Genomic DNA, 22,225 nt, shown 5'->3' with positions numbered 1-22,225 from the left:
TAGACATCCCCCCCCCCCCGCAGAATGTAAACAGTCAAATCAATGGAAAGGCTTTGGCTTTTCACTATTATTGCCCATAAGCTCTGTTTTTCTAGACAGTATACAGCTCTCTACGACACATGAACAAGTCCAAAAGTGATATCTGCTAAAATAGTGATGAGCTTGTAGGTTGTCCTGGGAACAAGACATCAGGATGTTGATATTAAATGCTTCATTGTTCTTGCTCTCCAGTTGCCAGTGTTTCAGATTTCTTTTTTTATTATTGATTTTAATGAAAGAGAAAAAAGATGTAAGCAAATGGAGATGACCTATTCAACTGACAGCTAGACATGTTATGCTTCCATTCACCAGCAAAGACTCCAGATGTCAAGAACAATGGTGTGTAGACAAAGGAGTCTTGCTGTTGCTTGAGTTGTTCAAACTTGCCTTGAGAGTCAGAAGGGAGACAATAAAAGCAATATTCTTTTCTCCAGCCTCTCTATTTACCTTGCGTTTGAAGTTATAGTCTGTCCAATTGTGAAGGCCTATGGTGAGCAGCAATAGATTAGAAGACACCAAAAATGAAAAAGATGAAAGCTCTTATGTAGTATCATGTTGATTTAGATCTCATTCATAGGCAGGGTGCTTGAAATACATTGCGCAGACATCCCTCATGGTCAGCTAAATATGTCAAGAATATCTTCATCATGTGGTGTCAGTGGTTTCACCATGCCAAAGCACACCTGATTCTTTTTGTGAATTTAGAGTTAATCTTCTACACAATGCCAGCTGTCTTTACTATGGTATGGTGAGCCTTGTGCTTACATATGTTAAGCAGGTCTTCGGATGGTGACATCTATGTTTTCAAAATAAATCTCTTTTTTTTCTGAATATGCTCTCCAACTCAGTCAACAGCCTATCTAATCCTCATGTGAACAGACTTACATGTGTAGATACTGCATGTATTGTATGCAGGATTCACAAATACAAGCTCATGTGAGCCCAGATAACATCTGAAAACCCTCAAGCCCCACCATATGTCAAAGAACATATATCAACCACCTATATTTCACATAATTTTCTAATTGATTTTCCTGTTTTTTACCTTATTTCCCACCAAATGCACAAAAGGTAGAGACTCATATACATAAAAACATGTGTTTATCTAGAATACGTGATCATTCAGATAACCTTTTACTTGTGGGTTATATAGGGAGCAATCCTAAACAGGTTCAGTTGGAAGAAAGTACCATGTTATTAATGCCTAACTAGTAGAATTAACCCTAAGCAAAATTATATTCTTCTAAATCAATGGGTAAGAACGGTGCCACTCTGTTTTGGGGTAGCACTCGTTTCTTTCATCACCAGCTGAGAAAAAAGTTGAGACCTAGAAAATAAAAGAGAAAATTAAAACTCAAAGAGAAAACTTGATTTTCTCAGGAAGGTATGTAGAATAGATATTCATTGTATTTCTAGCTGATGGCATTTTTCAAGTTGTAGATTTTCCTTATTTAAATATGGGGCTTAATAATAATTCCTCAACTTTCCCCTCTCTGTTTTTCTCTCTGTAAGGCGTGAATACACTTACCATACTTGGACAGCTCATGTTAGCCTGGTTTTGTCAGATCCCAGAAGTTAAGCACAGTCAGCCCTGGATAGTACTTGGATGGAAGACCACCAATGTTGCTACTCAGAGGCAGGCAACAGCAAACTATCTCTGAATGTCTTTTGCCTTGGAAACCCTATGGAGTCACATAAGTCACATGCGACTTGATGACACTTTTCTCCTCCACCAAGGCACAGGTAGTTTTGCCTCCTCTCTGCAAGGATTGTGATTAGGGAAGAGGAGATTCCCATTGCTCTGTCCCATTTAGGTTTCAGTGCTTTTCCATTCCTGGGAATTTGTCCTGGGAGCAATGAGAGAAGGGTCCAGTCCTCACCTTCACTTCCCCACCTCACTCACTTTTTAATGCAGCATCTGTGGGCACTGACAGACATAATTCCAATCTAGATCTGTAGAGATGGATTGCTGAGTGCCTAGATTGAGCCTCAGAGGCTCCGAAATACACTTCTAAAGCTCTCAGACATAAAACAGGTATTAACAGAAGCATCTCTAAGTGCCTTGCTGTCTCCTGAGAGCCTGAAAGCATGCTCTTCTGAACTCTGAGAATCAATCTAAGCACTTGCATCATTGCCAGGACTGAATATCAGATTTTATCTGTAGTGGGCATCAGAGGTTCCTTAGAACAATATTAGATCCTGTGATCCCTCTGGGTAAGTAAGGACTTTGATTTGATTGCAAAACCCAGTCCAATTGGATTTTACAATTATCTCTAGCTTATAGTCAGTTTATATGGGTACCATTTATTTGGGTTCTGTTCTTGGGAGGGGGCATAGTGAAGGAAATAAATACAAATAAACTCTGATAGTGACTTTCCGAATAGGTCTTTCATAGCACCTAGTGCCTGATCTGTTGTAACTGGAGAGGATGGAGTTGAATCTAGGACCTTCTCTGTGGAAGGCAGATGGTCTGCCACTAAGCCACAGTCCCATCCCTGTAAATAACCCATGGCAGATTATAGATAGCATATAACTGAGCTCTCTGTCAGAACATCCTTTGCCATTGCTCATGAAAATTCTAGCTAACCCATTCTAAATTTGCAAACCATTTGTCTCATTCTTCTTTCTATATTTTCTCTTGACATATATTTCTAAGTTGGACATGACTGTCACTCTGGCTACTGTCAGCATTGCACAAGAAAAAATATACATGTGTCCCTTTAATAAATTATACTGGTAATGCATCACCCCTGAACAGATAATTCCTTTTTCTTTTCTTCTTTTCCCCCCTTTTGAATTTGACACAGACATTTTCCATTCTGTCTTTGAAGTATACAGAATATTATTCACTATATTGTAGGTGCCACTGCAGATCAAAGAAACACCTGAAATAAAAGTCTTTAACATGGCAGTGAATAAATGATTGACATCTGGCAAAAGGGCTTTTGTTGAAGCACCTTTAATATTTTTCTTTATTTAATTAAAAACATCTTTTTAGATTGAGAACTAGGTCTCCAAAGGTATAAATTTTAAAAACATCTTTTTAGACTGAGAACTAGGTCTCCAAAGGTATAATTTTTTTTCTTTATGAACAGGAGCAATATGCCAGTGAAGCATGTGTGAAGCAACTGGAAGTGTGCATGAAACAGTGTACCAGTGGGGTCAGAGAACATGGTTCAGGGTAAGGGCCATCTGCTTTTCATGCACAAACCTCTCCCATCTCCAGTTTTTCAAAAAGCATTCAGGTGGGAGGTGATTTATTAATTTAAAATATACCTTGCCTTATCTCTGCAAATTCAAGGTAGCCAACAAAACAGCAGAAGTTGTAGGAAACAGACATCACAAGGGTCCAATCATACGCAAAACCAATTCAGAATTAAAACACAAAGTTCAATGCCAGTATACAGGGATAACACAGCTAACACGGTTTAACCTCCATCAAATGCTCTCTGTATTTTGAATGATGAAAATTATGTTTATAGGTGCTTGAAGAATGGCAAGATTACAAAGTTTGTGGTCTTACAATTTTGAATATATATTGTATTAGGTTTTTGGTATTCATTGTATTATTTTTGTCTATCTACTTTGTTGTGTTTTATGGGGTTTTTTTAGCTTCTTGTTTTTTATAATATGTAAAATGTTGATTTTTTTTTTATTTTAAAAAATTGGTGGCGGGGGGAGCCCTCTGGAACAGAACAGCCTTGCATGTCATCCTGAATGCAGAAAGTGAAAGTGCCTGCCACATCTCTTCTGGCAGGCGATTCCAGAGCTGGACAGAGAATGCCTCTGACTGGACTGTTGCCAAATGGACCATTCAGGAGAAGGCTATTTGAGGAATGCAGCTGGTATATGGAAATATATGGGGTGAGGTGATTTGAGAAGTTTGAGGATCACAGGCTGTGAATGTCTTTGAGGTCGCTAGCCAGCATTTTGAATTGAGCATGGAAGCACAGAAGAGACCAGTGTAGTTGACATTACACTGCAGTCATATTAAGATCAAAAGGTCGTGGCTGACCCCAGACAGGACTCTTGCCGCTGCAGCCTGCACCAACTGAAGCTTCTGAGATGCCTTCAAAGGCAAAGGCAGTGCCTCATACAGCACATTACAGTAGCCCATTCTGGAGATTAGAGTAGCATCCATCAGTGTGACTGGATTAGCAGAGTAAAAATAAGTGGTATCTTACCAACCAGATGTAATTGAAAGAAGGTGTTCCTAGAAACAATGATTGGCTTATCTATCAGCAAAACCGGGCCCAAGAGCCACCTCAGGACCTTAACTTCATCTATGAAGGGACACATATCTGCCTGAGAACCTGGGAGCTGCTGCCAAACAGATCAGATAATATTCTGACTCATTATAAGGCAACTTCATGTAGGGTTGCCAGCCTCCAGGTGGGGCCTGGGAATTTCCCACTTTTACAACTAATCTCCAGATGACAGAAATCAGTTCCCCTGGAGAAAACTGCTGCTTTGGAGGGTAGGCTCTGTGGCATTATACCATGCTGAGGTCCCTCTCCAGGCTCCACCCCTCAAATCTTCAGGCATTTCCCAATCCAGAGCTGGCAACCCTACATGTGTGCAGGTTTCTTTGGTATTCTGTAGTTAAACTTGCACTGGGTTTCAGTCCCTGGTTGCACCATGAAGATCACTGAAGAAGAGTGAGATTGGACCCATCAACCTTTCTCAGCCATACCTACCTCCAAAGTTTGTTGTGATAGAAAAATGAGATAACCTGAATTATAACAATGAGAGGAACCATCCTATGAAAGCTAAAATCCTGCAAAATAGTGGATAGATGGTGACTGTAGCCATGAAATTAAAAGACATTTGCTCCTTGGGAGGACAGCTATGGCAAATCTAGGCTGTATAAAAAGTACAGACATCACCCTGCCAACAAAAGTCCGTATAGTCAAAGCGATGGTATTCCCAGTAGTAATGTATGGCTGTGAGAGTTGGACCATAAAGAAGGCCAAATGCAGAAGAATAGATGCTTTCTAGCTGTGGTGCTGGAGAAGACTCTCGAGAGTCCCTTGGACTGCAAGAAGATCAAATCAGTCGGTCCTAAGGGAAATCAACCCTGACTGATCCCTGGAAGGTCAGATGCTGAAGCTGAAGCTCAAATACCTTGGCCACCAAATGAGAAGGGAGCACTCACTGGAGAAGACCCTGACGCTGGGAAAGACAGAAGGCAAAAGAAGAAGGGAACAGCAAAAGATGAGATGGCTGGACAGCATTACTGATGTAACTAACATTGAATTTGAGCAGACTTCAGAGGATGGTGGAAGACAGGAGGGCATGGCTTAACTTTGTCCATGAGGTCACAAAGAGTTAGACTCGACTGTGCGGCAGAACAACAAAGATAATGTATTCTCTGTATGTTTAAAATAGTGTTTATCATACACATTGGTAAAACATTGCAAACCTCTTCAATCAGTTTAACTCCATCATTAGAAGATGATTAAAATGCCCCAGCTGTAGGAAGCTCCCTACCTGAAATTCACCATAAACAAGTTTTCATTGGGAAAGTTTGGGAGGGATGGGAATCAAAGATAGCACTTTCATCTTAACATGACTGCAAGAAATTATTTAAAAACAAGGCAAATTTATATCCCCCTGCAGCTTTTGCTATCGATTATTGCTTTTATTTAGTATTTAAGCTGCACACTTGCCATTTATAAGGTTTATCTGGCCATTAATGTGTGCCTTTTGACATCTGCTGGACACTTTAATGGAAAGCATCATTGACACAGCTGTTTCCTCAAGGTGTAAAATCTAGAGCAGGGGTGGGAAATGATTAGTCACAGTGACAGGGTGAACACTGGGGAATTACTTTTCTGTGCATATCATTAAAAAAATCAATACCATGAATATATACAGGCCAATACTATTTACTGTAGAAGAACAAGGGAAAACAGAAGAGTCATGCCTTGCATTACTTAGCATGATTTCTGTGGGTTTAGGTCTCTTGTGAAATGAAACTTTTAGAAAGGTTGTAATGAAAGTCACCTTTAGCTGGGCTAGAGGAATGGGCTTCCTTTTGGCATTTTGGTGGAGGCCAAATTAGTGAAGAATGAAAATCTGTGGTGGTAGCTTTTTGAATCATTCTTTTGTAGTACATGTGTACTGGGAGGAGAAATTTCCAACAATGAATGAGGAACTTTCTTTTCCAAGTGCCATTAATCATCAAAGGATTTAGGGTCATAAGTGCAGATGAACTTGCAAATACTTTCCTCTGAATTCGATGTTGACACATAGTTGGGTTTAATCTTGGAGCCAGCCTTTTTATATACAGGTTTTAATGAATAACAGATTAGTAATGCTATAAAACGTGACTTGTGACTCATCCAAAAATGATGAGAGAGACTCCCAGGCACATTAATCACCCGCTTGAAATTTTGCCTGATTGCTTTACAGATATCATTTTCTTGGTCAGGTCTGATGTATGGAGCAGCATATTGAGAAATCAGGAAAAATAATAAACCATTAGGCAGTGTCTTACAGCATATAAAGAAGCTAATGGTTTGCAACAGCACTGAGAAGATCCAAACAAAGCAGCACTAAGAGATCCCTATCAGTTTCCTCTTGGCTCATTCTGGAGATGCTTACATTGTATCCAAGAAATGGAGTAGCTGACAGGGGAGTCCATTAGGTAAAGTGAGGTAGCTCTTTCAAGGAGTCCCATCTGGATGCCTTTACAAGTTAGCCAACTATTATGCAATTTAGACAGGTAAAGACTCCTTTCTGCTGCAAAGAGATGGAGTTGCAGGAGTTATTTTTTTCCTGCCCTATCCTTCCTTCTGCAGCTGTCTGCACTGTCCCTGACAAGACACTCTGACAACCAGGGAACAATAGATCCCTTCCCCCATAAGGAATGTAATGTTCTGTCCCAGACACATCCTCCATCATACCCAGCACCTCAAGGTGTTTGCTGATCTTCCCTATCAGTCTAAACCCAGGTCAAGTTTACTAGACACTGTTCCTTCCAGGACATCGCAAAGCAGGTGGGGAAAAAGATTGCTCTCTCCAAAACAAAAAAAAAAAATCCTATTTGGCCATACAAAAGTAACTGGCTAATCCTGTGCTATTCCATGAGATGGTGGGTAGGTCACTGACAGTCATTAAACACCCGCCTGGAAGTGGGTTTAGCTATTTAGATATCCATGTGCTTATATAGCTGCTCCATCTCTGATTAATTCCACTTCATGCATGCTTTATTGCTTTAAAAGAAGAGGGGGAAAGAGCTATCTTGGGGGACAGGGAAGAGGAGGAGGAGATTGGATTTATATCCTGCTCTTCACTATCCAGAGGAGTTTCAGAGTGGCTTACAATCTCCTCCCCCTTCTCCTCCTCACAACAGACACCTTGAGAGGTAGATGGAGCTGAGAGAGCACTGACAGAAACTTTTCTTGAGAGGAACAACTCTGTGAGAACTTTTGACTGACTCAAGGTCACATCAGCAGGAGGTGATTAGATGGCCTGTATGGCCCCTTCCAGCTCTATGATTCTATGACAGGGCAAATGAATCCATGGCACTGGTGCCATGAAGCATTTATCTAAGCAGAATATTTAAAAGATGGCCTAGCGATATGCAAAACATCCTGAAAAATTCCACTAATTTCAGCAAACACTTTCCTTGAAATTACTATAATTTTTCTTGAGTTAGCTATGAATTTCTGTTTCAGTAAAATTCTGCTGACCTTTAGTGTACAATCATGGTTAATTATTCACTATGCACATTTTATGGTTTGGCATGCACAATACCATAAAGACTCTGGAATCAAGCAATGGAAGGAGCCATTGCATGAGGTATGAAACTGAGAATGGAGTTCAAATTCTCACTCATTTAGAAGTGTGAGCACTTTGGGGTATGTAAAGATCTCTTAGCATAGCCTGTGTCACAGTAAAGTTGCAATAATAGCATGGCAAAAGTATTCATATATGTCATCTTGAGCTTCTTGAAGGAATGTAGAATACAAATAAGATTAAGCTCTCACTCTGAGTAAGTATGATCAGGAAGCATCAGTAGGGAAAAGTCTGAAGCTTGTTGTCATCCATGCTGTTTTAGCCCCTAAAGTCCTATTTTGATTTTGATGCTTATTTGTGCAAACTGACCTACAATTCTTTTTCTCTGCACTTATCTGTTCATTGCACTGAGTCCCCCCAATATGATTTATGTATTTATCAATATTACTTGTGTGTCAACAAATCGTCATCACATGCCAGTACTCATATAATAGATTCACAGGGTATGAATAAATGCCATTTACATTACATATAAAACCATTAAAAATGCCCACACAATACAAAAGAATCCAGAAAACCAAAAAGAGCAAACAAGAAAAAATCAATTACTATTACGAGAAGCATAGGGAGCATTTGCTCCGCCCAAGTACTATGCAGAGATTACAAGACAGTAAATGTGGCAAGCAATGGCCTACAACAGTGGAAGCAGCAGCAGGGGGCAGGAGCACCAGTCAGAGGTGCAACAGAAAGCATCCTCTGCCTTTGTGCTCTCCTCAGGCCATAATCAAAGCAGAGACCTCTGTACAGAACTAATTGTACTAAGAATACAGGCTCTTGAGTGAAACAAGTTCCTACAGAGTGTCAAATCGTGATGGAAAGCCTTGCCTTGCAAGTTTTGAAACGTGACTAATATTCACCAACTCGAGAAAGCTCAGCTTCTCTCTGTTTTGCCAATTATCAGAACTTAACATTTCTACAGCATCCTTAGGAATGCAAGGCTACTTGTTTGCTTCTCTTTATTTATACTCCTCCTTCTATTCCTTCTTTAATAGCAACAGGGTCCCTGGAGTCACTGTTTTCTTTAGAATGACTCTGGCATCTTGCAGCAGTTCAGCTGCTCCCTTGGAAGTTTGATTTCTAGCCTGATTAATTGAGCGAAGACTCAAACTGTGATCTCCAAGGAAAAACAGACTTTGCTTCTACTTTCCCCCCTAGTGTAATGAAAAGCAATGTGGTTCTTTCATGGCCAAGTTATAATTCACCAATGCATCACGGAATATACTGTGCTCATAAGCCAACATAAATGTATTCTAGTAGCCTGTTTTGGGTTCAAAACAAAAAAAGACTTTCACCATTAGGTATGACTGGAGCATGCTAAATATATTACATAATAGGTCACATGTCATCCTTTTACTGTCATTCTTTAAAAAAGAGATGCATGTGCATGCTTGGAGCTGCTTGGGGAAATTGTAGGATACAAACAAGATTAAGTACTTACTACACGTAAGTATAATCAGGAAGTATCATCCATAGACATGCTCAAATAATGACCGGAGGTGGGGAGGAACACTCCTCTCCCCTTCTGTGATTGCCTTGTGGGATCTGACAGGCATTGGTAACCAAACCCTTTCCAAAAGAAATGTGAAACTTTCAAAGTCTGGCTTTCTTTTCAGTCTTTAATGAAAACTTGCCTCATTAAAAATTAACACCTTTTTATTATACTTCATTTACTTATAAATCTTATTGCTTCTCATTATCAGCTTTCATGGACATCTCAATCAAACTTATGATTAAATCTGTTCTATCCAGGCTATTCTTTCCTTACTGATTTTAGTCATCCTAATTACTTTCCCTTTTTGCTTGAGTGTTCACTCAGACCAGGACTTTCACACTGCTATCCTATGCATATATTTAATCTTATGCTAACTCAAGTAGAAGCCAAAACCCTTTGTTTTACATCTTTTTTTAAAGACTTTGATATTAAAAAGAGTCCAATAGCACCTTAAAGACTAATGAAAATTGTGGCAGGGTATGAGCTTTTGTGAATCACTGCTCACTTCTTCAGATAACAGCGAGAATGCATCCGTCTGTCCTTATAATTGGAGAGTAGGGTGATTTCAGATACTGAATGATAACAGCAAGTGAATGGAAATAGCAGCTGTGACCGAAACAAGTGTGATATGAAGAGAGACAGTAGGCATGGAGAAATCAGCTTTGGTAATGAGACAGGACACTTAGATCTTGATTTGGGCATGGTAAAAATGAAGGCTTAATTTAATATTTTGTTAAAGTTAAATCTAAATCTAAAATCTTATCATTAAGAATCACAACCATGAATTAACTTGGATAAAGGTGGTTAAAAATAAGCTGAAGAGTTTGTTTGTTTTTTTCTTCTATTTCTGTCCTGGAGCTTTGGTCCAAGCAGGCAAAACAAACTATGAAGCAAAGGATGCTAGATATTGAGTGGCAGACAGATCTAGAGAGTTCATCAGCTTTTCTGTCCATTAACAGTTTCAGATATGTTGGTTCACCAGCCGCTTATCTCACTTGACTGGAGATACCAAGTCATAGGAGAGTGCCTACACTTGCTAGAAATCAAACTCTCCCCTCAGCAGAAGGGTGATAATATATATAAAGTCCCAATGAAAAATAGATTATGCCCTTGTAATACAAGGAAGATTGAAACTATAGAATATGTTTTATTTTACTGCCCTTGCTACCAAGAAGTTCATATTAAGATTGTCTCTTTTATAATTAGTACGTACCATGGCTGTCCAGAATCAGTGTGTACTAGAATCCTGCTCACTGATGAAAATCTGCTGGTTTTAGCAAGTAGTGTGAAGTTTCTTGTGGCCACTTACAGGCAGATAAAAAAGGTTTAAGAAATGTTAAAATTGCACTTTAAAATATTTTAAAATATTTTATTATGTTTTAAAATACTAAAATTAGTAATGTATTTCTTAATGGAATATATGAACTTGTTTTATTCTGTGCTGGTCAAGGACCATTTTTAATAAAGATTCATTGATTCATTGATTGACCAGTCTAGGAGGATGCATTGTCTTGAGCTTCATTGTCAGTTGCAATTCAGAAGTCTCTCTATCTAATCTCTCTTTGAAATTCCTTTGTAAGAGTACTGCTACTCTTAGGTCAGCAACTGAATGTCCTGGAAGGTTAAAATGCTTCCCAACTGTTTTTGTTTTTTTAATATTGTGGTTTCTAATGTCAGATTTATGTCCATTAATTCTTTGTATGCTATGTCCATTTATTATTTCTATGTATGTTTCTAATGTCAGACTTACGCCCATTTATTCTTTATCATAGGGACTGGCCTTGTCGAATGTAGAGATGGAAGGGTACTGCTGATATATGACACGTTCATTCAGCATCTGAAATCTCTCTATCCTCCAAGTAGTAGGACAAATGGACTCACATTCTAGCTGTATCTGAAGAAGTGAGTAGTGACTCATGAAAGCTCATACCTTGCTACAAATTTTCTTTATCTTTATGGTGCTACTGGACTCTTGCTCTTTTCTACTGCTACAGACAGGCTAATACAGTTACCAACATCTTCAAGAATTTGCCCATTCCTTTATTATGATTCATTCATTTCAGCCACAGTAAGCCAGCATCTAGATGTTTAGGTGTTGTGTGCCACAGCACTCAAAACTGGAAGCCAGGTGCCATTTGCCCCCCCAGTCGGAAGAACGAGACAACACGGTAAATTGGGTAAACAAACAGGGCAACTTTATTGAACAAAATGGCCTGGGGCAACCTAAAACTCCCAGACAGGACAAGGAAAAAACCCAGACCCTTCCCTGTCCGGATAGGGCGAGACACCCAGCCCCCAGCAGTAGCCTGTTTGTACCGGCTACTGCCAGGCCGGCGAAGGCCGGGTATACCCCCAAGTGGCAATGCTGCCCACCCAGGAATGGCCTGCCAGAGGAGGGAACCCTATAGCGGGCATCACAGCAGAGAGCCGTACAGCCCCGCTGCCATCCCATCCCGCTACTTCCCTTGAAAATGGGAAAACCAAGGGTGCACACCATGTACCTAAATCAAACTCCGGCCAACTAAAGTTACCAAACAAAAACCCAGCCTCAATGCAAACAGTACAAGGTAGGCGAAACACACCCCAACCATAGCCAATCAGTTGAGATGAAAAAATTCCTACCTGGCCCCATAAAATTCGGCGACCGGAGAATCCTGTACTATTGCAGGGTGGGCCGAAAGCGCTGCAGAAGTGCGCAACTTTGGGCGCGGCTGGGCTTATAAAGCCCCAGACCACGCCCCCCTTTCACATTCCTGGATGGGCTGAGGTCCGTTTGCCTCGGCTCCATCCGGGGAGGCAAACGCGGCCCCCGACCTATGCCGCCGAGCAGCGGCACGGGCGGGAAGGGGCTGGATTCCCTATACCTGAAGCAACAGGACAACAAAGGGAAATATCAGTCACTTGGAGCAACCCATAAGCTTGATCAGAACTTTCTTAAGTACGAGTCTGCACCTTTTGTTTCTGAAGACCTGATCAGTTAATCTCTGAGGGAAACTATTGGACTTCTCCATTGCCAGGTCCAATTCAGAAAATATTTGAAGACTTTGGGGGTTGAGCCAGGATACTTCCCCATTCCCAAAAATAAATAAATAAATAAATAAATAAATAAATAAATAAATAAATAAATAAATAAATAAATGTACAGTGGTGCAGTTCCCCTGAATAGTCATTTCCTTGTTCCCCAGCAGCTTGCACGTCCACTAAATGAAACTGTGCATACACACATACAAAGCAGACAAAATAAACAGTTTTGCAAGCCCACACTTTTGTGATCTCAGTGGGAAAATTTACTCATGAGAGTTGTTGAATGTAGCCATCTGCTGTAATTCAACCAAGTTCTTCAGACTAACACTGGGAAACGAAAAGTTCTAGTTTGCTCTTTACTATCTATTTTACTGTGCAAACAACTTCTGAAATGAATGCAAAGCAAATGGAGAGATGGGGCTCCCTCCTTTATCACAGCTTCACAGACTCACCAGGAAGACCCATGTCACTCTGCTCTAGCTGAGATTTAAAGGCACACACACCTTCCAAAACACAAGGAGTTTCCAAGCTTCTTCTAAGCCTTCCAAGGTGGAAAGGCATGTGCTGGCTGTTGGGGCAGTGCTTTCCCCTGCTGGTCAGCTGGTTGGTGGCAAGCAGGAGCCTGCAAAACTGGGGGATCTCCCACTGGGGAGTAGCAAGCCTATATTCACCATCTTGTCCTGTATGTCCGAAGTGTGACTTGGAATACTACACCTCTCCCATCTACCATATATGCCTCTTCTGAGGACCTTTTGCCATTTGTACAGATTTTACAAGAGTCTGCTTCCTTTGCTAGAGAAGCTCTATATGCTGCTAGAACCTGATCCTGCAAAGACTAAGGTATGGAATAACTTACATGGATGATGATCAGCGCTGTTACTGCATACCATTATATGACATGTGTAACTGATACTACTTTGGACAATCAGAGTATGATTCCTTAGTCATTTAAGCATGCAATCAACATTAACTTCTAAAGCAGAAGTAGGCAAGTCCCAGCATGTGTACTGAATGCAAGCTCACCAAGCCATTTTGCTCAGCACCCAGGACTCATTCTTCACCTTCAATGCAGTCCTCCCAGCTCATCTAGTCAAGTATACTCCTTATATCTCCTCCCTCTTTTGTTTGATGGCATGCCAACATCTTCCCAGGTAGATATTGCACTATATATTTGTATATATGCATATATGTGTGTAGAAAATTGATAGTTTAGATTGGATAGATTAGATAAAATGGGATGGGATGGATGGATAGATAGATAGATAGATAGATAGATAGATAGATAGATAGATAGATAGATAGATAGATAGATAGATAGATAGATAGATAGATAGATAGATAGATAGATCTTGGCTAGTAAATGCCAACATACACACAAAATTCATTGTGAGATAATTTTTTTCTGTCCCCCGTAAACCATTTATGCATACTGTTTCTCTCTCCTTCCAACACACACTTTCTTCCCATCTCTATAGCAGTCCGTATATTAGCTAGACAAGCCACAGATTTCACAGCGAACATAACTGACATCTGAATTTGCCTATGTGGTGGCTGTGATAAGACTGGGCCAATCACTGGCAAACCACTCAAAGGTCCTATGAACAGGCTTGCAGCAGCATGCTTGCTGAGCTTGTTAGCTTTTAATTGCTTGAGGACATGAAGGCAACCTATTGCAGGAATCTTTGCTCATGATGCAATTGGTTTCCAGTAGAAAGTACAAGGAAGGGCTTTAGGGGATTCTGCTGCAGAATGAAGAGGTAAGCAGCAATGAGCCTGGAGGTGGAGAGCTTCATTGGGTTGTGTGACAATGCACACACATGAAATTCAGCCATGCTGTACTGGGTTGAGAAGGAGCACAGCAGCACTTTGAGCAGCCACAAAAGGGTCATGAGCAATTGAACTATCATTAAGAAATCAGCTGCCTGATCACAACTGGAGATCAGGATGCAATCTAAACCAGCTGGTGTTTCACCATTCCTAGTCCTTACATCTTGGAAAGTCTTCTCCATCATATACCTCAAAAAACATGCAAGTCAGCTTTTCCATGACAGTTTTCCTCACAGACGTCTCATTTATGTGATTTCTCATGTATGAGATATTCATGCAAGCAAGCATCATTATGAAAGAGCATTCAGCACATGCTTTCTGGGGAGGGGAGAATGTTTGGTAGAGGACAATCCTGCTAGCTTCTATTGCTACCAATGGATAAATGTGGACTTCTTATCTTCCTGACATAGACACTATTATAGCATTTTCCTTTCTGTCCCACTTTTCTAATCTCTTCATCCACTCCGTCATGCATGCAACATTTTTTGTGGGGTTGCAGCATCATGAACACAGTACAAGACAGTATTTCCTAAGAGGTTTTTAAGTGCAGAAGTATATTTTAGGCATGGGTATACATACACTAAATAATGTACTTTCAATCCACTTTCAATGTGCTTTCCAACTGGATTTTACTGTATGAACTGGCAAAATACATTTGGAAAGTGCAGTGAAAGTGGATTGAAAGTGCAGTATTTAGTGTGTGTGAACACAGCCCTCCCCCGTCTCTCTCTCTCTCACACACAAATTCCCCTGGATTTACAGGTTCCTGGTCTGGCAACTAGCTCTGGAAATGAAGCACTGTCTTTGGCCAAAGCTGTCACTTCAGAAACACAATCAAAGAAATTCACTGTACATGGCCGTTTCCTACAAGCTGCTCTTTCTTTCTATTTGTGAAAACAAGTTGCTCTTTAAATGTATCCAACGATATTGAGCAAGCACTTGCCTTGAAATAACTCAAGCTAATCCTATGTCTTTGGTCTCAGAATGATGCAAAGGTGTTCAGTTTGACCCACAACACATAAATTCAGAAAACATATCTCTCAGTACCAGAAAGCCTTATTAAATATATTCTTTTAAGTAGTTATATTTTCAATGTACTACTGAAATTTGCCCTGAGAGATAAATGTAGGCCCACAGAGTGTTGGATGTCACAATAATCAAAATCAACAATTTAGCTTTGTGAATGAGTCAGTGCAGCAATAACTAAGTGTTTTGCTTTTATTCGCTATCTACCTTGGTGTACATGAAAAACTACAAATAGATAAGAAGATATGTTTATAATGAGTTACTGAAATAAATAGGTCAATGATTGGATCATAGTGTGTAATAGGTTAACTATTTTTCATGTCAACTGCTTTCCTTTTTCCCACATATGAAGACTGAAGGCAACTGATGCTATCAACCAAAAACAACAACTTCATCCAGCTAGCCAATAGGAAGCAGGCAAGTGAGCTTCAGAAAGTCTATCTCTGCCTCTTCTGCATGATTTAATGGCTCTTGCAGTTGGACATATGAAGCTGCCTTATACTGAATCAGAACCTTGGTCCATCAAAGTCAGTATGGTCTACTCAGACTGGCAGCGGCTCTCCAGTTTCTCAAGCTAAGGTTTTTCACACCTATTTGCCTGGACCCTTTTTGTGGAGATGCCAGGGATTGAACCTGGGACCTTCTGCTTACCAAGTAGATGCTCTACCACTGAGCCACCGTCCCTTCCCCTAGTTGTAGTACCAGACATAGTATACATAGGTTATAGACTCCACACTAATTTTGCCATCTTGCCTAATTGACTAAAATCCCCCAAATTTCACTTGAAAAGGCATTTTGGCTAATACGTTCTATACATTGTCATTTCCACTTCCCAAGAATTTCACATTTCAGATATATGACTGTTGAAATTATCATACGGAGCTTGTAAGTAATGAATCTTAGGACAGGGTACATATGCTTTTAAAATAACTAATGCTTGTTTGTTGGAAGGGAGGTGGGATAAAATACCCAAAATATACTCTAGGAAGAGAGTAGCATTTTATGGTGATGGATAAATTAAGAAGTGGCAGAATCCTCTGGCCAAACTTCACCATTTGGCCCAGGCTGTTAATTGCCCTGATAAAATATCTATGGTCCTTTCACAGCTTTGTAAGCAGCTCTGAGTTGCAAGGGTATTCAGAGTTGCAGTGGAGCAACTTGGCATCAAAATTTCAGCATCTGGAGGCTAATGACCATACTCTGAATCAGGACAGCTGGGAGGTATAAGATGTCTGGTCTCATCTATTCCAGTCTTAGATTATCGCAAGGGAAATGTATGTGTTAGCTTTGTAAGGAAAGATTAATTAATAGTTACCCTTTTGTGTTTTTACTAGTAATCTGTCTGCCCTGACCTTGATAGCCCAGGCTAGCCTGAACTTATTGTCAGATCTGAGGAACTACACAGGGATGGCCCTTGTTATTATTTGGATAGGAGACCACCAAGCAAGTCCAAGGTTGCTACACAGGAGGCAGGCAATGGCAAGCCACTTTTGAGCATTTCTTGCCTTAAAAAGCCTACATCACAATAAGTTGGCTACAACTTGACAGCATTTTTCATCAGCACCAAACTAAAATTATTGCCTTACCTGGATAGCCCAGGCTACCTGATCTCAACAAATCTCAGAAACTAAACAAGGTCAGCCTTGGAAAACTATGAGATTCCAGTAAGGAAGCCAAGGGTTCTTAGGAAGAGGCAGGCAAGAACAAACCACCTCTGAACATGCCTTCCCCTGAAAACCCTATGGGGTCACCATAAGTCAGTGGGGGTGGGGGGGAAAGCTTCTGTTTTAACTCTACTAGATATTAATTTGTTCTCAAATAATTGCACTTTCTTGACTATAAATGTAGTTAATGCTTTTTAAAACCCTTAATCTCTGAGTTAATTGAATTGGCTCCTTGGGACATCTTACATTGGCTAGACTGGTTGGGATATGTTTACTGGATAATTGGTGCTCAAAGAACAATTCTAATACAGAAATGGGGGGGGGGACTACAATCCCTTTTAATTCCCACACAGACACATGCATATTATGTGACTATTCAGAGGTCATTGTAAGGGTAAAGGGGGGACAGTTCAAAATAAATTCTGATCCTGCCACCTCCCCAAAATCCTATGATGGTGGTAGCTGTCTAGGAGAAGGGAAAAGAGGTTTTTTTTGGTTTTTGTTTGTTTTATTTTTTAAAACAGATACTAGATTCCTTGGTCAACATGGTGAAGAGCTATCAAACCAGTAAAAAGAGGGAAATTGGCAGCTGAGGGAAGCTAAAGTAGGGAAATCTGGTCCAATTAACACAAATAGATCCTTTATACTGTGAGCCCTTGGTCTATCAAGGTCAGTACTCTCTACTCTGACTGGCAGCAACTCTCCAAGGTAAGAAGAAGAAGAAGATATTGGATTTATATCCCACCCTATACTCTGAATCTCAGAGTCTCAGAGCGGTCACAATCTTCTCTACCTTCCCTCCCCCCAACAGACACCCTGTGAGGTAGGTGGGGCTGAGAGAGCTTTTTACAGCAGTTGCCCTTTCAAGGACAACTTCTGTGAACGCTGTGGCTGACCCAAGGCCATTCCAGCAGGTGCAAATGGAGGAGTGGGGAATCAAACCCAGTTCTCCCAGATAAGAGTCCATGCACTTAACCACTACACCAAACTGGCTCTCAGAGGTCTTTCACATTGCCTACTTTATTCATCCCAGAAGATAACTAGGTTTTCCCCCCCCAGCTGTACCATCAAGACAAAGAGGGAGTCATCTTACATTTGCATACATATTACAAGTATGTTCTGTTATAAAAGCTTTTTTTAAATAACTCTTTTGGTGAAGCCGAAATTGCCTTTCTTTTGGATAAGCAAGTTATTACCTTGTCCTTTTAACTGGTGATGTCTTAGGTTGAATCTGGGACCTGACATATGAAAAGCAGATGGTCCTATCACCACATTCCATAGCTTACCCTAAGACTAGGAAGAATTTTGTAGTGTCTTATCACCCTAGCTACTCACTTTACCATCTTTTGCTGGTTGAGCCTCAAAAACACTTACATCATGGTTCACATATATTTTATTTTGGACCTCTGAGTTTTAGCTTTCAGAATTCCTGGGCAGCATTGAAGTCTGAACCAGATATGATATGAAAGATGAGACATGCTTGAATATCTGCCTATGAAAACAAAATAAACCCCAATCCCCTCAAATTGATATACAACCTCTTTTTTTAAAAAAAAACACACATCCTTTTCTGATCTTTCCGGGGGTCACTACTGAAGGAAGAAGTAGAGATTCTGAAGGCATTCATCACTGCCTCCACTGTTGAAAAGTTTGTCCTGTCCTAGAACTAGTTCTTACACTCTTCTGCAAAATAAAGAAGATTCATGTGGCAAGGTGCAAGTGATGTTTCCTAGTTTTTGCCTCTTCTCTCCTGACTGACCCACTTCAGTTGGGTTTTTTAATCTCCATTCTTTGACTTCTGTACTTTTTCTTTAAAGCAGTTCTAAAGGAAACAACATGGGGGTGGTTTTGAATAACCAGATACAAGTAGGAATTATGAAAATGTCTGTAATGTAAGAAATTTGTAAGCAGCAAATTGTAATGTTTCAAAACATTATACATAATGGGTTAGACCTTGACTCAATGGGAGAGCATTGCTTTGCATGCAAAAGGACTCAGGTTTAAGCCCTGGTATCTCCAGTTAAAGGTTCTCAGTTTGCAGATTCTGGGAAAGACCAGAAATTCAGGTGAACCACTGCCAACCAGAATGGACAATACTGAGCTAGATTGACCAGTGGTCTAACTTGATATAAGGTATCTTCATATGTTCATATTCTGGACAATCTGAAAGCTTAGAAGCATTCACAAACATTTACCAAAAAGTCCCCAGAGAGGACATATGACTTAAAACATTGCTTAGATACAAAAGTTTGACTAGGTATAGGCTTACCAGGCTGGTGAACCTTTTTTGTAGTGTGAGGAAACATCTTTCACAGGTCCAATGTAACTGATGAAGTAAACATTCCACATGTACACACAAAGGTCCAAACTATGTGTTTTCCCCTCAAAGAGAGAGGGGCAGATCACATGAACTGGGCTCATAGGTGCACTAGCCTCACCCTGAAACACTCCCTTCACATATTTATTAACCAAGTTTGTAGATGACCTGTTTGAAATGGTCTATAGCCCAATGCATGTATGAACAAGCCACGGGAGTTTCAGAAGAGAAGATTTGTTGAAATGTCAAGGTGAATTTATGCATGCCTTTTAAAAAAGAGATCACAGATTTCAAATTGAAACCAATGAGAAATTTGGAAGCTTTCCTATTTCTCATCAGATAGTGGAATATAGGAGTTGAAAACTTGAAATGAGGTTTGACGGAATATGCCTACAACATTTCTGTATCAGACATACTCAAGGACATTAAAATGGATTATATTTTTCCCTTGAGTATTAAAATGCTTGCACACTAGCATTAAAACAGATGGTAAATGTTTCCTCTTGAATACCACATTACTAATTGTGGGCCCCATAAATAGCCCATTGAAATCAATACAGGTGAAGTCATTGCCTCTGATAGAAGGTGATGTCTCATTGACAATGTTTTTTCAGATTAATTTCAAAGCAGAGTGCATACAAAACTGTCTTCCTCTGTGGAAATGAACAGGAATTCTTACTTGGTTTGGGTGCTCCATATATAGATGTAGCTCTAGACAGAGCTGATGGCATCTACCTGTAAAGCACATTGATACCAGTTCAGGGAAAAGGTAGCTACAGTATCAGACTAGGCTATGGAAAACCTGCAGACACATATCCACTCCACCATGAAACTTGCTGGGTGAATTTGGGTCTCTCTCTCTCTCAGAGCATATGGCCTTCACAGTGTTACCCTGAAGATAAAATGTGGAAGAGAGCTGACCCTCATGGCAGAAGGGCAGGATAAAAATGTACTCAATAGTCTATTCTAGAGATTTTTCTCCTCGTAGTAACCACATTACGCTGATGGAGAAAATATGAATGTTGCATTGTCTTCAGTACTAAACCATAAGCACCATAATTACCTGTGTGTGTGAAGGAGAGAAAAATGTATTGTGTGTTCCATCCTGTTATAACACCTAAAAATAGCCACATGTGCCAGAACAAAATCTCTACAAGCTCAAAAATCACATGTCCAGCATTTTGAAATACCAAGGCATGATTATTTTGATGTGACATTAACAATTATTCATCTGCCAGTTGAGACCAAAATACAGGCAAATTATACACTAGCCTAATAAAACATAGTGGGAAAGAAGGGAGTGCAAAGCTATATGTATTTGAAAGAAGCATAAGAATTGACCCTTTTATTCAGAGTAACACTGATTACTTTATCACAGTTGGAATTGTAGCAAGGGCTCATTCACTAGAATATTAACAACCATCATTTTCTCCATTGACAACACAAGAACAAAGTCACACCTCAAAAAAAGAACTGCCAAAGAAATACTCCTACTGTTCCTTGCAACCCTTGTTCTCCATTTATATTGAATATTATTAATGCCACAACTGAAATAACTAATGTGGAAATATTTAGAATGGTAAGAATGGGCATTACAGCAAGTGGTATGAAGCTTGTTTAATTAAGTAAAAGAGTGCAGATTAAACTGGTTAGTCAAATGACTGAGGGAGATAATGACTCCTCTTCAGGCCTTACTCATCTATCCAGAATTTCTGATCGCCATAGCTGAGGACAGGATTTTTTCCCCTCCAGATATATTTGTAACCTTATGAGGCTGGCCCTCTGATGGAGTTATAAGGAGAAGTGTCCTTTGGGGTAATAGTAGCAGTGGAAAAGCTTGTATGGTTGAGTCAGTGACAGAGATGTGACATAAGCATTAAGCATCATAATACAGTTGCACAGAGTATCCTCCTGATAAATGTAAAACCAGCCTCTACTGGACCAGCAGTGAACTAGGTCTTGAAGAACACCGCTGACATTCTTATTCAGCCCTCTACAGCCGAGCCACGGCTAAAGGCCGGGTGCCATCCTTTGCCTTTCCGGCCAGATCAGGAGGTGGAAGCACGAGTCTGGGCATCTGGGAGCTGCTCATGGGTGGCGCGTCGGGACTATATTAGTCCTGGCCCCGCCCATAGCTGCTCAGTTCCCTGGAGCCCTCGGCCCACCTATCCACCCTGCAGCAGTACAGGTGGTACCAGTCGTTTTATTAGGGGCCAGGTAAGAATTTTTTCACTCTCACTTGATTGGCCTTAGTGGGTGTGTTTTTCGCCTACTTTGTACTGCTTGATAGCTAGATGCTGATATATTAGGTTGGGTTTGGTTAGTTAATCGGTCGCTTGGCAGGAGGAGGAATGGGCTGCAGGAGGAGGAATTCATTGATGGGCACCCCAGGCAGTGCACCAGTTTGAGTGCACGTGGTTTGCATAAGTGGCAGATGGGCTTCACAGCTCAATGCCATGATGGCAGACCACAACGGAGCCTTCATGTGGGTGGATCTCTCTTGGCAGATTGATGCCGCCCAGTGGTACATTTTGTTAGGCCTGGCCAGCCTGGCACCAACCATAAGGTATTAGCTCTCATGCTGGGAGCATGGGTTCTTGCCCGGTATGGGACGAGGAGGGGTTGGGGATTGACCCCAGGGATTGTCCCGTTCTGCTCTGCCCTCACCATCCTAGTTGGTCCAGTTATGTTAATAAAGTGGCCCTGTTTTACTCCAACATGTTGTGTCCGCCTCTTTATTCCGTTTGGGTGGGCAATTCCTCCTTGAATATTTATCTGAGAATGGCACTGTTATCATAACACTGAGTAAGGTCTTTTAAAAATAATTTCTCGTTCTAACTTCTGCTTAAGACTATAGCTGTATGAACGGTACTAGATAGTTATATATAAACTACTTTTCCTTGTTTCAAAATGTTACACATTTGTGTGTATGTGTAACATGTATACATTGTATTCCAGTCATTTTCTTATAAAGACAAAATGGGGTTTCCCCATGCACCAAAACCATCCCATGTATACTAAGGAAGGCATGCT

The sequence above is a fragment of the Heteronotia binoei genome, chromosome 2 (genome assembly GCF_032191835.1).
Source record: "Heteronotia binoei isolate CCM8104 ecotype False Entrance Well chromosome 2, APGP_CSIRO_Hbin_v1, whole genome shotgun sequence".
Taxonomy (NCBI): Eukaryota; Metazoa; Chordata; class Lepidosauria; order Squamata; family Gekkonidae; genus Heteronotia; species Heteronotia binoei.
The sequence above is the reverse complement of the archived record's forward strand: the minus strand, read 5'-3'. Positions refer to the sequence as shown.